The sequence below is a fragment of the Pristiophorus japonicus genome, chromosome 30 (genome assembly GCF_044704955.1).
Source record: "Pristiophorus japonicus isolate sPriJap1 chromosome 30, sPriJap1.hap1, whole genome shotgun sequence".
Lineage (NCBI taxonomy): Eukaryota > Metazoa > Chordata > Chondrichthyes > Pristiophoridae > Pristiophorus > Pristiophorus japonicus.
Genome location: NC_092006.1, coordinates 3,437,225 through 3,453,536, shown reverse-complemented (window position 1 = coordinate 3,453,536; position 16,312 = coordinate 3,437,225).

The following is a 16,312-nucleotide window of genomic DNA, read 5'->3' as shown; positions in this document are numbered from 1 at the left end:
CCTGTGTCTGGGGAGGTCCCTCTAACCCCTCTCTCACACACTCCTGTATCTGGGGAGGTCCCTCTAAACCCTCTCTCACACTCCTGTATCTGGGGATGTCCCTCTAATCCCTCTCTCACACTTATGTATCTGGGGAGGTCCCTCTAACCCCTCTCTCACACACTCCTGTATCTGGGGAGGGCCCTCTAACCCCTCTCTCACACTCCCGTATCTGGGGAGGTCCCTCTAACCCCTCTCTCGCACACTCCTGTATCTGGGGAGGTCCCTCTAACCCCTCTCTCACACTCCCGTATCTGGGGAGGTCCCTCTAACCCCTCTCTCACACTTATGTATCTGGGGAGGTCCCTCTAATCCCACTCACACACTCCCATATCTGGGGAGGTCCCTCCAACCCCCTCTCTCACACTCCCGTATCTGGGGAGGTCCCTCTAACCCCCTCTCTCACACTCCTGTATCTGGGGAGGTCCCTCTAACCCCTCTCTCACACTCCTGTATCTGGGGAGGTCCCTATAACCCCTCTCTCACACTTATGTATCTGGGGAGGTCCCTCTAATCCCACTCACACACTCCCGTATCTGGGGAGGTCCCTCTAACCCCTCTCTCACACACTCCTGTAACTGGGGAGGTCCCTCTAACCCCCCTCTCACACACTCCCGTATCTGGGGAGGTCCCTCTAACCCCTCTCTCACACACTCCCGTATCTGGGGAGGTCCCTCTAACCCCTCTCTCACACACTCCCGTATCTGGGGAGGTCCCTCTAACCCCTCTCTCACACACTCCTGTGTCTGGAGGGGTTCCCTCTAACCCCTCTCTCACACACTCCTGTATCTGGGGAGGTCACTCTAAACCCCTCTCTCACACTCCTGTATCTGGGGAGGTCCCTCTAACCTCTCTCTCACACACTCCTGTATCTGGGGAGGTCCCTCTAACCCCTCTCTCGCACACTCCTGTGTCTGGAGGGGGTCCCTCTAACCCCTCTCTCACACACTCCTGTATCTGGGGAGGTCCCTCTAACCCCTCTCTCACACACTCCTGTATCTGGGGAGGTCCCTCTAACCCCTCTCTCGCACACTCCTGTGTCTGGAGGGGGTCCCTCTAACCCCTCTCTCTCACACTCCGCTATCTGGGGAGGTACCTCTAACCCCTCTCTCACACTCCTGTATCTGGGGAGGTACCTCTAACCCCCTCTCTCACACTCCTGTATCTAGGGAGGTCCCTCTAACCCCTCTCTGACACACTTCTGTATCTGGGGAGATCCCTCTAACCCCTCACTTGCACATTCCTGTATCTGGGGAGGTCCCTCTATCCCCCTCTCTCACACTCCTGTATCTGGGGAGGTCCCTCTAACCTCTCTCTCACACACTCCTGTATCTGGGGAGGTCCCTCTAACCCCTCTCTCACACACTCCTGTATCTGGGGAGGTCCCTCTAACCCCTCTCTCACACACTCCTGTATCTGGGGAGGTCCCTCTAACCCCTCTCTCACACTCCTGTATCTGGGGAGGTCCCTCTAACCCCTCTCTCACACACTCCTGTATCTGGGGAGGTCCCTCTAACCCCTCTCTCACACACTCCTGTATCTGGGGATGTCCCTCTAATCCGTCTCTCACACACTCCTGTATCTGGGGAGGTCCCTCTAACCCCTCTCTCACACACTCCTGTATCTGGGGAGGTCCCTCTAACCCCTCTCTCACACTCCTGTATCTGGGGAGGTCCCTCTAACCCCTCTCTCACACACTCCTGTATCTGGGGAGGTCCCTCTAAACCCTCTCTCACACTCCTGTATCTGGGGATGTCCCTCTAATCCCTCTCTCACACTTATGTATCTGGGGAGGTCCCTCTAACCCCTCTCTCACACACTCCTGTATCTGGGGAGGTCCCTCTAACCCCTCTCTCACACACTCCTGTATCTGGGGAGGTCCCTCTAACCCCCTCTCTCACAATCCTGTATCTGGGGAGGTCCCTCTAACCCCTCTCTCGCACACTCCTGTATCTGGGGAGGTCCCTCTAACCCCTCTCTCACACACTCCTGTATCTGGGGAGGTCCCTCTAAACCCTCTCTCACACTCCTGTATCTGGGGATGTCCCTCTAATCCCTCTCTCACACTTATGTATCTGGGGAGGTCCCTCTAACCCCTCTCTCACACACTCCTGTATCTGGGGAGGGCCCTCTAACCCCTCTCTCACACTCCCGTATCTGGGGAGGTCCCTCTAACCCCTCTCTCGCACACTCCTGTATCTGGGGAGGTCCCTCTAACCCCTCTCTCACACTCCCGTATCTGGGGAGGTCCCTCTAACCCCTCTCTCACACTTATGTATCTGGGGAGGTCCCTCTAATCCCACTCACACACTCCCATATCTGGGGAGGTCCCTCCAACCCCCTCTCTCACACTCCCGTATCTGGGGAGGTCCCTCTAACCCCCTCTCTCACACTCCTGTATCTGGGGAGGTCCCTCTAACCCCTCTCTCACACTCCTGTATCTGGGGAGGTCCCTATAACCCCTCTCTCACACTTATGTATCTGGGGAGGTCCCTCTAATCCCACTCACACACTCCCGTATCTGGGGAGGTCCCTCTAACCCCTCTCTCACACTTATGTATCTGGGGAGGTCCCTCTAATCCCACTCACACACTCCTGTATCTGGGGAGGTCCCTCTAACCCCTCTCTCACACACTCCTGTATCTGGGGATGTCCCTCTAATCCGTCTCTCACACACTCCTGTATCTGGGGAGGTCCCTCTAACCCCTCTCTCGCACACTCCTGTGTCTGGAGGGGGTCCCTCTAACCCCTCTCTCACACACTCCTGTATCTGGGGAGGTCCCTCTAACCCCTCTCTCACACACTCCTGTATCTGGGGAGGTCCCTCTAACCCCTCTCTCGCACACTCCTGTGTCTGGAGGGGGTCCCTCTAACCCCTCTCTCTCACACTCCGCTATCTGGGGAGGTCCCTCTAACCCCTCTCTCTCACACTCCTGCATCTGGGGAGGTCCCTCTAACCCCTCTCTCGCACACTCCTGCATCTGAGGGGAGGTCCCTCTAACACTTTTCTCTCACACTCTTGTATCGGGGGAGATCCCTCTAACCTCTCTCTCACATTCCTGCAAATTGGCTGCTGCGTTTCATCTAAAATAGGTGCAGGAGCAGGCCATTCAGCCCTTCTAGCCTGCACCGCCATTCAATGAGTTCATGGCTGAACATGAAACTTCAGTACCCACTTCCTGCTTTCACACCATACCCCTTGATCCCCCGAGTAGTAAGGACTTCATCTAACTCCCTTTTGAATATATTTAGTGAATTGGCCTCAACTACTTCCTGTGGTAGAGAATTCCACAGGTTCACCACTCTCTGGGTGAAGAAGTTTCTCCTTATCTCGGTCCTAAATGGCTTACCCCTTATCCTTAGACTGTGACCCCTGGTTCTGGACTTCCCCAACATTGGGAACATTCTTCCTGCATCCAACCTGTCCAAACCCGTCAGAATTTTAAACGTTTCTATGAGGTCCCCTCTCACTCTTCTGAACTCCAGTGAATACAAGCCCAGTTGATCCAGTCTTTCCTGATAGGTCAGTCCCACCATCCCGGGAATCAGTCTGGTGAATCTTCGCTGCACTCCCTCAATAGCAAGTATGTCCTTCCTCAAGTTAGGAGACCAAAACTGTACACAATACTCCAGGTGTGGCCTCACCAAGGCCCTGTACAACCGTAGCAACACCTCCCTGCCCCTGTACTCAAATCCCCTCGCTATGAAGGCCAACATGCCATTTGCTTTCTTAACCGCCTGCTGTACCTGCATGCCAACCTTGAATGACTGATGTACCATGACACCCAGGTCTCTTTGCACCTCCCCTTTTCCTAATCTGTCACCATTCAGATAATAGTCGGTCTCTCTGTTTTTACCACCAAAGTGGATAACCTCACATTTATCCACATTATACTTCATCTGCCACGCATTTGCCCACTCACCTAACCTATCCAAGTCACTCTGTAGCCTCATAGCATCCTCCTCGCAGCTCACACTGCCACCCAACTTAGTGTCATCCGCAAATTTGGAGATACTACATTTAATCCCCTCGTCTAAATCATTAATGTACAATGTAAACAGCTGGGGCCCCAGCACAGAACCCTGCGGTACCCCACTAGTCACTGCCTGCCATTCCGAAAAGTACCCATTTACTCCTACTCTTTGCTTCCTGTCTGACAACCAGTTCTCAATCCACATCAGCACACTACCCCCAATCCCATGTGCTTTAACTTTGCACATTAATCTCCTGTGTGGGACCTTGTCGAAAGCCTTCTGAAAGTCCAAATATACCACATCAACTGGTACTCCTTTGTCCACTTTATTGGAAACATGCTCAAAAAATTCCAGAAGATTTGTCAAGCATGATCTCCCTTTCACGAATCCATGCTGACTTGGACCTATCATGTCACCATTTTCCAAATGCGCTGCTATGACATCCTTAATAATTGATTCCATCATTTTACCCACTACTGAGGTCAGGCTGACCGGTCTATAATTCCCTGTTTTCTCTCTCCCTCCTTTTTTAAAAAGTGGGGTTACATTGGCTACCCTCCACTCGATAGGAACTGATCCAGAGTCAATGGAATGTTGGAAAATGACTGTCAATGCATCCGCTATTTCCAAGGCCACCTCCTTAAGTACTCTGGGATGCAGTCCATCAGGCCCTGGGGATTTATCGGCCTTCAATCCCATCAATTTCCCCAACACAATTTCCCGACTAATAAAGATTTCCCTCAGTTCCTCCTCCTTAATAGACCCTCTGACCACTTTTATATCCGGAAGGTTGTTTGTGTCCTCCTTAGTGAATACTGAACCAAAGTACTTGTTCAATTGGTCTGCCATTTCTTTGTTCCCCGTTATGACTTCCCCTGATTCTGACTGCAGGGGACCTACGTTTGTCTTTACTAACCTTTTTCTCTTTACATACCTATAGAAACTTTTGCAATCCGCCTTAATGTTCCCTGCAAGCTTCTTCTCGTACTCCATTTTCCCTGCCCTAATCAAACCCTTTGTCCTCCTCTGCTGAGTTCTAAATTTCTCCCAGTCCCCAGGTTCGCTGCTATTTCTGGCCAATTTGTATGCCATTTCCTTGGCTTTAATACTATCCCTGATTTCCCTAGATAGCCACGGTTGAGCCACCTTCCCTTTTTTATTTTTACGCCAGACAGGAATGTACAATTGTTGTAATTCATCCATGCGGTCTTTAAATGTCTGCCATTGCCCATCCACAGTCAACCCCTTAAGTATCATTCGCCAATCTATCTTAGCCAATTCATGCCTCATACCTTCAAAGTTACCCTTCTTTAAGTTCTGGACCATGGTCTCTGAATTAACTGTTTCATTCTCCATCCTAATGCAGAATTCCACCATATTATGGTCACTCTTCCCCAAGGGGCCTCGCACAATGAGATTGCTAATTAATCCTCTCTCATTACACAACACCCAGTCTAAGATGGCCTCCCCCCTAGTTGGTTCCTCGACATATTGGTCTAGAAAACCATCCCTTATGCATTCCAGGAAATCCTCCTCCACCGTATTGCTTCCAGTTTGGCTAGCCCAATCTATGTGCATATTAAAGTCACCCATTATAACTGCTGCACCTTTATTGCATGCACTCCTAATTTCCTGTTTGATGCCCTCCCCAACATCACTACTACTGTTTGGAGGTCTGTACACAACTCCCACTAACGATTTTTGCCCTTTAGTGTTCTGCAGCTCTACCCATATAGATTCCACATCATCCAAGCTAATGTCTTTCCTAACTATTGCATTAATCTCCTCTTTAACCAGCAATGCTACCCCACCTCCTTTTCCTTTTATTCTATCCTTCCTGAATGTTGAATACCCCTGGATGTTGAGTTCCCAGCCCTGATCATCCTGGAGCCACGTCTCCGTAACCTGCAATACAATGGGACCCTGGGCTTCATAAAGAGAGGCAAAGAGTACAAAAGTGTAGAAGGTATGATGAACCTGTATAAAACACTGGTTGGGCCTCAACTGGAGTATTGTGTCCAATTCTGGGCACCGCACTGTGGGAAGGATGTGAAGGCCCTTGGAGAGGGTGCAGAATAGATTTACAAGAATGGTCCCAGGGATGAGGGACTTCAGTGACGGGGAGAGACTGGAGAAGCTGGGGTTGTTCTCCTTGGAGCAGAGAAAGTTGAGAGGAGATTTGATCGAGGTGTTCAAAATCACGAGGGGTCCGGACAGAGTAGAGAGAGTGAGAAACTGTTCCCATTGGTGGAAGGGTGGAGAACCAGAGGACACAGATTTAAGGCGATTGGCAAAAGGCAACAGGAGGGAAAACGTTTTTCCGCAGCGAGTGGTTAGGATCTGGAATGTGCTGCCTGAGAAGGTGCTGGAGACAGACTCAATCGTGTCCTTTTTATGTTCACTGTGTCAAATGCCATCTGAAAGTCTAAATACACCACATCCACTGGTTCCCCTTGATCCATCCTGTTCGTTACATCCTCAAAGAACTCCAGCACATTTGTCAAACATGATTTCCCCTTCACTAATCCAGGCTGACTCTGCCTGACCCAATTTTGCTTTTCCAAATCTCCTGTTACTGATCATGGACTCAGCTCCACTTCCCCGCTCGCTCCCCATAACCCTTCACCCCCTTATCGCTCACAAATCTGTCCATCTCCACCTTAAATACAGTCAATGACCCGACCAAGGCTCTCCGGGGGCAGAGAATCCCACAGATTCACCAGGAGAAATACCTCCTCATCTCCGTCTGAAACAGGTGGCCCCTTACTCTGAGACAATGCCCCCTAGTTCTAGACTCACCGCACGAGGGGAAACATCCTCTCTGCATCTACCCTGTCCAGCCCCCTCAGAATCCGGAGGGGGGGAGAGGGAGGGGGGGAGAGGGAGGGGGGGAGAGGGAGGGGGGGGAGAGGGAGTGGGGGGAGAGGGAGGGGGGAAGAGGGAGGGGGGGAGAGGGACCTCATAGAAACGTTTAAAATTCTGACGGGTTTGGACAGGTTAGATGCAGAAAGAATGTTCCCAATGTTGGGGAAGTCCAGAACCAGGGGTCACAGTCTGAGGATAAGGGGTAAGCCATTTAGGACCGAGATGAGGAGAAACTTCTTCACCCAGAGAGTGGTGAACCTGTGGAATTCTCTACCACAGAAAGTAGTTGAGGCCAATTCACTAAATATATTCAAAAGGGAGTTAGATGAAGTCCTTACTACTCGGGGGATCAAGGGGTATGGCGAGAAAGCAGGAAGGGGGTACTGAAGTTTCATGTTCAGCCATGAACTCATTGAATGGCGGTGCAGGCTAGAAGAGCTGAATGGCCTGCTCCTGCACCTATTTTCTATGTTTCTATGTTTCTATGTGGCTTTCAAACGGGAGTTGGATAAGTAGCTGAAGGAGAGAGATGTGTCGTGCTCCGGGGAAAGGGCCGGGGAGTGGGACTGGCTGAGGTGCTCCTGCAGAGAGCCGGCATGGGCTCGACTGGCCCAATGGGATCCTCCTGTGCTGTAACCGTGCTGTGATTCTAAGTGACGACACTTCAAAAAGTACTTCACTGGCTGTGAAGTGCGGTGTGAAGTCCTGAGATTGTGAAAGGGGCTGTAGAAATGTAAATCCTGACTGGTATGGTTGGGTGTCAATTCCTTGCCTGATTCACGCTCCCGGGATGTTGAGCTGGGAATTAAAGTTTGTTGTTGGTGTCACCACCTTCAGGCCCACAATGTTGTTTGCCAATCGCGCCAAGCAGCCAACTAAATATTCTCGTGGGAACGGAGTGGAGATGGGAACACTGGGATCGATAAAGGCTGGACCGAGGGAGGGGGAAGGGCAGAGACTTACATTTCTATAGCGCCTTTCACGACCACCCACAGTGCGGTGCTCCCTCAGTGCTGCCCCTCCGACAGTGCGGCGCTCCCTCAGTACCGCCCCTCCGACAGTGCGGCGCTCCCTCAGTACTGCCCCTCCGACAGTGCAGCGCTCCCTCAGTACCACCCCTCCAACAGTGCGGCGCTCCCTCGGCACTGACCCTCCGACAGTGCAACGCTCCCTCAGTACCGCCCCTCCGACAGTGCGGCGCTCCCTCAGTACTGCCCCTCCGACAGCGCGGCGCTCCCTCAGTACCGCCCCTCCGACAGTGCGGCGCTCCCTCAGTACCGCCCCTCCGACAGTGCGGCGCTCCCTCAGTACCGCCCCTCCGACAGTGCGGCGCTCCCTCAGTACCGCCCCTCCGACAGTGCGGCGCTCCCTCAGTACTGCCCCTCCGACAGTGCGGCGCTCTCTCAGTACTGCCCCTCCGACAGTGCGGCACTCCCTCAGTACCGCCCCTCCGACAGTGCGGCGCTCCCTCAGCACTGCCCCTCCGATAGTGCGGCGTTCCCTCAGTACTGCCCCTCCGACAGTGCGGCGCTCTCTCAGTACTGCCCCTCCGACAGTGCGGCACTCCCTCAGTACTCCCCCTCCGACAGTGCGGCACTCCCTCAGTACTCCCCCTCCGACAGTGCGGCGCTCCCTCAGCACCGCCCCTCCGACAGTGCGGCTCTCCCTCAGTATTGCATGGGAGTGTCAGCCTGGACACGTTCACCAACAGAGGCTGTTTTCTGCTACTCCCTTGGCCAAGGCCAAGCCTTGCTCAGTGCCTCATTGTGTCAACAGCACACATATTGCCTGTTTTTGTCAGGACAGGAAGCCAGCAGCAGGCTCAATGAATCATTCCAAAGAAAGGGTTTGCTTCTCACCCTCCCCGGGAGCCTGAAAGCTTTGAAGGTCACAGCTTTCTCTGGGTATTGAGCGCTCAGGTTTACCGGCACACCGTGGCTGCAGTGTGCACCATCTACAAGATGCACCGCGGCAACTCGCCAAGGCTTCTTCGGCAGCACCTCCCAAACCCGCGACCTCTACCCGCCTAGAAGGACAAGGGCAGCAGGTCCATGGGAACACCACCCCCTCCACGTTCCCCTCCCAGTCACACACCATCCCCACTTGGGAATATATCACCGTTCCTTCGTCGGCGCTGGGTCAGAGTTTCCCCACGGTAGGCTGCCAGCAGGCCAGATGAAAAAACTGAAAGAAAAAGTTCCCGACTCTTCCCCACTGGTCCCGTTAATACATAAATGCGAGAAAACATAAACAGAACCACTTACCTTATAAGAACATGAGAAACAGGAGGCAGGAGTCGGCCATTCGGCCCCTCGAGCCTGCTCCGCCATCCAATGAGATCATTGGCTGATCTGATCTTGGCCTCAGCTCCACTTCCCCGCCCGCTCCTCACAACCCTTCAGCTCCCTGGATCCCTGGACGTGCCCCGATGTCCCGCCACCTTTCCCAGGCTGGACGGATGCTTGCCGGTAAGGCTGGCGCGCACAGGTCATTTCCCGGCCGCCGCGGCACACCTGAGCACGGCCCTCACCGCCCAGCTAAATGCGCCGTGAGCCCAGGAACCCGGTCGCCCTCGACGGTAAGGCCCGCCCTTGCCCGTTAGCCGGCCCCTCTCCGGCGGCGTTGAAATCAGCGCCTCAAAATACGGCGGGGCTGGATTTCCGCCCCGGTGTGCTTGGTTTTCTCTCGAACTATTTCTCTCAGCCACATGCCCGCGGCCTAACTCAGCCCGTCTGTTTCCAGCTCTGTAACATCGCCCGTCTCCGCCGCCCCACCCCCCTCCCTCCCCTGCCTCAGCTCATCCGCTGCTGAACCCCTCATCCCTGCCTTTGTTACCGCCAGGCTTGACGCACTCCTGGCTGGCCTCCCATTTGGCCTGGATGGGTCGGGGAGGAATTTTCCCAGATTTTTTTTCTCCCTAAATTGGCCTGGGTTTTTACCTGGTTTTTGCCTCTCCCGGGAGACCACCTGGCTCCGGTCGGGGTGGAGTGTCGAATGTTTCAGTGTAAGGGGCGTCGCAGTTGTGTGGGGCGGACTGGTTGGGCTGGTGGGTGCCCTTTATCTGTCCGCCATTGTTCATTGTTCATCGGTTTGTATGTAACCTTCAGGGGTGCTGACCGAGGGCCGTGCGGCTCTTTGTCGGCCGGCTCGCACACGATGGGGCCGGAATGGCCTCCTCCTGCGCTGTAAATTTCTATGTTTCTATTCTACCCGACGTAAACTAGAGGTCATCCAAAACTCGGCTGCCCCGTGTCCTAACTCACATCAAGTCTCGCTCACCCATTACCCCTGTGCTCGCTGACCGACATTGGCTCTGTCATGTATCCTACACATTACTGTTGGTACTATCACCAGGTGTGCCACCAGAGGGCACAGCAGTGGGAGACTCGTAGGTTACCTGTGCAGGTGTGCCTGGGCCTAGTATAAAAGGCAGGCCACCAGGTGTGATCCTCACTCTGGAGTTAACAAGTAAAGGACTAAGGTCACTACAGTTCAAGTACAACACACTGCCCCATGGAGTCATTATTAGAGCATCCTAGGATACAACAGGCTCCGGTTAAGCAATGCCGCAATTTCAAAATTCTCATCCTTATTTTCAAATCCCACCATGGCCCTCGTCCCCTCCCTATCTCTGTAACCTCCTCCAGTCCCTACACCCCTCCTTATCTCTGTAACCTCCTCCAGCCCCTACACCCCTCCTTATCTCTGTAACCCCCTACAGCCCCGACACCCCTCCCTATCTCTGTAACCTCCTCCAGCCCCTACACCCCTCCCTATCTCTGTAACCTCCTCCAGCCCCTACACCCCTCCTTATCTCTGTAACCCCCTACAGCCCCGACACCCCTCCCTATCTCTGTAACCTCCTCCAGCCCCTACACCCCTCCTTATCTCTGTAACCTCCTCCAGCCCCTACAACCCTCCTTATCTCTGTAACCCCCTACAGCCCCGACACCCCTCCCTATCTCTGTAACCTCCTCCAGCTCCTACACCTCTCCCTATTTCTGTAACCTCCTCCAGCCCCACACCCCTCCCTATCTCTGTAACCTCCTCCAGCCCCTACACCCCTCCCTATCTCTGTAACCCCCTCCAGCTCCTACACCCCTCCCTATCTCTGTAACCTCCTCCAGCCCCTACACCCCTCCCTATCTCTGTAACCACCTCCAGCCCCTACACTCCTCCCTATCTTTGTAACCTCCTCCAGCCCCTACACTCCTCCCTATCTCTGTAACTTCCTCCAGCCTCTATGCCCCTCCCTATCTCTGTAACCTCCTCCAGCACCTACACCCCTCCCTATCTCTGTAACCTCCTCCCGCCCCTACATCCCTCCCTATCTCTGTAACCTCCTCCAGCCCCTACACCCCTCCCTATCTTTGTAACCTCCTCCAGCCCTACACCCATCCCTATCTCTGTAACCTCCTCCCACCCCTACACCCATCCCTATCTCTGAAACCTCCTCCAGTGGCGTTAGAAACTGTAAAGTCCTGTCCCCTCAGTACAGATTCACACGAGGCATGTCGTGACGTCAAGGTCACTCTGGACCTGCACCTTTATTTCACAGCTCTGGAATGCTGCACTTGCCTGAGACCTGTCCTTATATATCTGTCTCTTGCAAGTGCACCCCTGGTGATTAGGTATGTTGGTGGTTACAGGTCATATCTTATTACAGTCATGTATAGCATGTTAGGATACAGTTATATATAATAATGTAAGATACATGACGTCACCCTCCCCCAAGGTCTTATTGTCTTTATAGGTTCAGTCTCTCAGGTGGTCTACGCTCTCGCATGCAGCGTCTGAGTTGTGGTTCAGTTGTTTGCCTTGGTGTCTGTTTTTCTTTGGGTGTGGTTGCTGGTATCTTGCCTGGACTGTCTGTTTCGATTGGTGTGATTGTTGTTGACTCGCCTGGGCTGTCTGTTGGGATTGCCATAGTTTAGTACAAACACTTTGTCCCCTATCTCATTCCATCTCCCTCTCGAATTTCTGTCATGGTACTCAGTCAGCTTACGGCGCTTTGCCTCAACAATTTCGTGCATGTCTGGGAGGATTAATGAGAGCCTTGTTTTTAAAGTCCTTTTCATCAACAGTTGCGCGGGGGGGATCCCAGTCAGTGAGTGCGGACGAGATCTGTATGCCAGCAGCAGTCGCGACAGGCGACCCTGCAGCGTGGGACCTTGGATTTTAAGCATGCCTTGTTTAATGATTTGCACTGCTCTCTCCGCCTGGCCGTTGGAGGCCGGCTTGAACTGTGCCGTCTTGACATGATTTATGCCGTGGTCAATTTTAAAGTCTTGGAATTCTGCGCTGGTGAAGCACGGACCATTGTCACTGACCAATATATCAGGGATTCCGTGCGTTGCAAACATGGTTGCGAGGCTCTCCACAGTGGTGGAGGTTGTGCTCGAGTTTAAATGGTGCATTCGATCCACTTTGAAAATGCATCTACAACTACGAGGAACATTTTGCCCATGAATGGGCCCGCATAGTCTACGTGCACCCGCGACCACGGTTTGGTAGGCCAGTGCCAGGGGCTCAGTGGAGCCTCCCTGGGGGCATTGCTGAGTTGGGCACAATGGTGCACCTTCGGACGCAGAGCTCCAAGTCCGCGTCAATACCAGGCCACCAGACGTGGGATCTGGCTATGGCCTTCATGAGAACGATCCCCGGGTGCTCACGGTGGAGCTCCCGGACAAATGCCTCTCTGCCTCACAGACGCATGACTACTCAGCTGCCCCACATCAGGCAGTCTGCTTGTAGTGATAGCTCATGCATGTGCCTGTGAAAGGGTTTTAATTCCTCGGGGCAGGCATCGCGAGCCTCTGCCCAGTCACCGGTTAGGACACATCTTTTTACTAAGGATAACGTGGGGTCGCTGGCCGTCCAGGCTCTGATTTGGTGAGCCGTCATGGGCGAACCTGTGGACTTAAAGGCATTGATTGCCATGACTATCTCACAGTCCTGTTCGTCAGACCCTTCCGTGGTCGCCAGGGGTAGCTTGCTGAGCGCGTCGGCACAGTTGTCTGTGCCTGGTCTGTGCCTTATGGTGTAGTCGTAGGACGCCAGCATGAGTGCCCACCGTTGAATTCGCGCCGAGGCGTTGGCGTTTATTGCCTTGCTCTCGGATAGGAGGGACATGAGAGGCTTGTGGTCGGTTTCTAATGCGAACTTGGCCCCGAAAAGGTATTGGTGCATCTTTTTGACACCATACACGCACGCGAGCGCCTCCTTCTCTACCATTCCGTACCCGCGCTCTGCCCGCGAAAGTGACCTGGAGGCATAAGCTATGGGTTGTAATTTGCCCGCACTATTGACATGTTGCAAAACGCACCTGACCTCATACACTGACGCATCGCATGTGAGAACTAGCTTTTTACCTGGGTCAAAGAAAGTCAAAACACTGTTGGAACACAGAAGGTTGCGTGCCTTATTGAAGGCGCGTTCCTGGGCGTCCCCCCAAAACCAATCGCACCCCTTCCTGAGTAGCACGTGGAGAGGCTCCAGCAGCGTGCTTAAGTTCTGCATAAAGTTCCCAAAGTAATTGAGTAGCCCGAGAAAGGCGCGCAGTTCTGAGACATTCCGGAGCCTGGGCGCCAGGCGAATTGCTTCTGTTTTGGACTCTGTTGGGCGGATTCCATCAGCGGCAATCCTTCTGCCCAAAAATTCAACCTCGGCTGCGAGAAACAGACACTTGGATTTCTTGACTCGTAGGCCTACCCGATCCAACCGCTTTAGTACTTCCTCCAAATTGCGGAGATGGGAGTCGGTGTCCCTGCCCGTGATAAGTATGTCGTCTTGAAATACAACCATCCCCGGGATGGACTTGAGCAGACTCTCCATGTTGCGCTGGAATATGGCAGCTGCCGACCTGATGCCGAATGGGCATCGATTGTACATGAAAAGGCCTCGATGTGTGTTGATGGTGGTGAGTAGCTTGGATTCCTCGGTCAATTCTTGCGTCATATACGCAGATGTGAGGTCTAATTTTGAGAAAAGTTTACCTCCAGCCAATGTGGCAAATAAGTCCTCCGCTCTGGGCAGCGGGTACTGGTCCTGTAGGGAGACTCTGTTTATGGTAGATTTGTAGTCCCCACAGATTCGTACGGATCCATCAGGCTTCGTGACTGGGACGATGGGACTTGCCCAGTCGCTAAATTCCACAGGTGATATAATGCCTTCCCGCAGAAGCCTGTCTAGTCCGTGTTCAATCTTTTCCCTCATCACATAGGGTACAGCTCTGGCCTTGTGATGGACCGGTCTAGCATCCTGTGTGATGTAGATTTTGACTTTGGCCCCTTTGAAAGTGCCCACACCTGACTGAAAGAGATGTTCAAATCGCTTTATAACTGTTGAGCAGGAGGTCCGTTCCTCTAATGACATGGCATGGACATCATCCCATTTCCAGTTTAGTTTTGCCAGCCAGCTTCTCCCCAGCAGTGCTGGGGGGTCTCCGGGGACAATCCACAGGGGAAGTCAGTTCACTGTCCCTTTGTGTGTGACAGAGAGCATGGCGCTGCCGAGGACTGGTACAATTTCTTTGGTATAGGTCCTTAGTTTGGTGTCAACCGTTGTGAGTTTTGGTCTGTCTCTTTTATGCGGCCACAGTTGTTCAAATTGTTGAGCGCCCATGAGAGATTGACTCGCTCCCGTATCCAGCTCCATGTTGATGGGTATCCCGTTGAGTAGGACCCTCAGCATTATAGGAGGCGTCCTGTTGTAGGAGCAGCGGCCATTGATCGTGTTGACCCGCTGTACATCGGTGTCCCGGGTACTGTCCCCACCATCTTCTGGTCCGCTTTCCGACCCTTCTGATTCGTATACCAGCTGAGCTGCCGTTTTTTTGCACATGCGGGCCAAATGCCCTGTATATTCACAGTTCCTGCAAACAGCCTGCTGGAATCGACATCCCCTTGACGAGTGCCCACCCCCACACCTCCAGCACAGACCTGTTCCATTGTTCAAAGTGTTTCCAAAGAATGAGCTGTGTCTGGCTGACCTCTCTTGAGCTTCTCTCAGTTTGTAGTTGATTACTCGCATTGTGGGTTGATGAGGTGTAAACGGCCGTTCCTGTGGCCCTTGATGGCTTCTGCCTGCTGTCGAGAGCCTGTTCTCCCGGTTTTGTCTGTGTGTGGGGGTAGCAGCTTGTTTAGTGCTGTGAACTTCTTGTTCCGATATTTCGTTAGTTGTCGTACCCGCATTGTCAATCAACCTCGTTTCTTCTTCCCCTACCAAGAATGTCTGTGCAACCAGTGCTGCTGCCTCTAAGGTCAGGTTCTTGGTCTCTATGAGCTTTTGGAATATGCCTGCGTGGCCTATTCCTTCAATGAAAAAGTCTCTCAGCATTTCTCTCCTCAGTTCATCGGAGAACTCACATAAACTAGCCAACTTCCGAAGTTCCGCCACGAAGTCGGGTATGCTCTGGCCCACACAGCGTCTGTAGTTGTAGAACCTGTGTCTGGCCATGTGTAGGCTGCTCGCTGGCTTCAGGTGGTCTCTTACCAGTGTGCTCAACTCTTCAAACGACTTGCTTGCTGGTTTCTCGGGTGCCAGCAGATCCTTCATTAAAGCGTATGTTTTCGAGCCACAGCTGGTCAAGAGATGGGCTCTTCTCTTGTCTGCCTTATCGTCGCCTAACCAGTCTTTGGTTACAAAGCTTTGCTGGAGCCTTTCTATAAAGTCCTCCCAATTGTCTCCCGCATTGTACTTTTCATCTGGTCCGTTGTTCGCCATTCCGTGGATTCTGTAATCCCGTAACTCGTCGCCACTGTAAAATCCTGTCCCCTCAGTACAGACTCACACGAGGCATGTAGTGAAGTCAAGGTCACTCTGGACCTGCACCTTTATTTCACAGCTCTGGAATGCTGCACTTGCCTGAGACCTGTCCTTGTATACCTGTCTCTTGCAAGTGCACCCCTGGTGGTAAGGTATGCTGGTGGTTACAGGTCATATCTTATTACAGTCATGTATAGCATGTTAGGATACAGTTATATATAATAATGTAAGATACATGAGAGAAACTGAATTTTGACCCCACCATTTTTTATCATGCACAATTGATTTGGAGATTGATTGTTAATTCCTGGAGACTCCCAGACCATTGTGCAGGGTCGTAGACCCAAGGCCCCAAAGGTGAAAGAGTGTCGAACCCACTGCCCTGTCCCTCCTCCCATTATACAATCAGAGCGCGATTCTCTTATCAACTCCTCCACATGTGAGACATTGTGTACAATCGCCGATTCAATGGGAGGGGTGGCAGGGTTTGTTTTTCTGAAGCAAACGTTGTTTTCAAAAATTTGCTAGACTTCCGAGGTCCTTTGTCTCCAAGTATTAATAATCCAGGCAGCAATCAATCAAGTGGAGTTTATAATGTTCCATTTGCCGGAGACAAAACATTAAGATCAAGAAACAAGGAGGTGCAAGAGAAACTGTGCACCGATTT